Source organism: Mandrillus leucophaeus, unplaced genomic scaffold (genome assembly GCF_000951045.1).
Source record: "Mandrillus leucophaeus isolate KB7577 unplaced genomic scaffold, Mleu.le_1.0 Scaffold578, whole genome shotgun sequence".
NCBI classification, from domain to species: Eukaryota; Metazoa; Chordata; class Mammalia; order Primates; family Cercopithecidae; genus Mandrillus; species Mandrillus leucophaeus.
In genome coordinates, this window is record NW_012106230.1 from 1,179,485 (window position 1) to 1,180,977 (window position 1,493).

Consider the following 1,493-nt stretch of genomic DNA (forward strand, 5'->3'; position numbering starts at 1 on the left):
TTCTACTGTCCTCTTTCCTGGTTCCTTCCTCACTGCATCCTTGGGAGGAGGTAGACTTCCTTCTCATTTATCCATGAGGACACTGAGGCTCTCAACAGGTTCTATTTACTTGAGATCATGGAACTTCAAGAGCAAGGGCCAGGCTGCAAACCAAACTCCCCTGAGTCTAATGCTAGGAGAGTCTCTCTGTTGTCATACACTGATTAGTTGTAATACAGTGGGGAGGAAAGTAGAAACTTTGGTGCCCTTTTTCTCCAGAAATAAAATCCAGCCTTCTTTCTTTGTATAAGTGGTACTTTGTTACCTCCTGGAAAAAAAAATTGTTCTTCCACTTTTGTAGAATTTTGTTTTCTGTCATGTGAGATCATAAGAGTTACCATAGCCTGTGTGGGAGCTGAGCTTAATGCAGTGGGGGATCGATCAATTCTCAAGCAATTGGAGAGCTGAGTGTCTCTCTTAAAAGGCAATTGTGTTTTATTGAATTTTTCAATTCTCAACTATGGTAGGGGATTGCCTGAGTGCTGGTTGTTGGAACAAGGGAAGATCTCTCCGTAAGTCTGGGTTGTATAGAAAGGAGCAGCTCAGTGTAGTGTGGAGATGGCACACTGGGGTCTTAGAGTCCATGCCTAGTCCATGAGTATTTTGTTTAGGATGCACAGAATATTACATCAAATACATTTTATTTTGCCAGTATTAAAACCCAGAATGTTTTACGTAAACTTACGGATTTATTTTTCTTTTGGAAAAAAAAGAAGATCTGGCAACACTAGATCCTGTTCTATGGCAACAATTGGCTGGGTACGAATACTGGATGCTCCCGTCAAATGAGGGATGGGTCCTTCAGTTTGTCACAGCCCCCTCCATCACCTATGGTCTTATATCCCTTCCATTTCACTGATGACCCTAGAGGACATTTTGGTTTGTAACCATAAATAATATAATAATACAAATAGCACTGTACTGGGAGTGGGAGACTTGAGTAACAGTTCTGATGCCAAAATGCTATAGCGCTGTTGGACAAATCTCTTAAGCTCATTAGAACTTGGTCAATTCATATATGAAAGGAAATATTGTCTTAACATGTGAAGGTGATTGAAACAGCTGATGCATTCATCAATACATGTATTCAGCTAATGTTTACTGAGCACATGTCATGCATATTCCTGGTGGCTGAGATAGATATTGTAAATCTTATTGTCCAGTGGAAAAAACAGATAACTCCCTAAGTGGAGTGCTATGAGGATACATTGCAGTGACATCTTAACCTGCCTAGGGTTTAGAGAAGACCTTCAGGAAGAAGTGAGGTTTAAATCTAAACTTGAGCAACGAGCATTAATGGGAAGACAACTGTCCCAGGCAATGAATACAGCATATATGAAGGCTGGAAATGAGAAAGCAAGGCATGTTTGAGCAACTCAGAGGAATATCATATCACTAGAAAAGGATGGGAAGTGAAGCTGGAGAGATGAAGAGGGATCAGATTATGAAGGGAT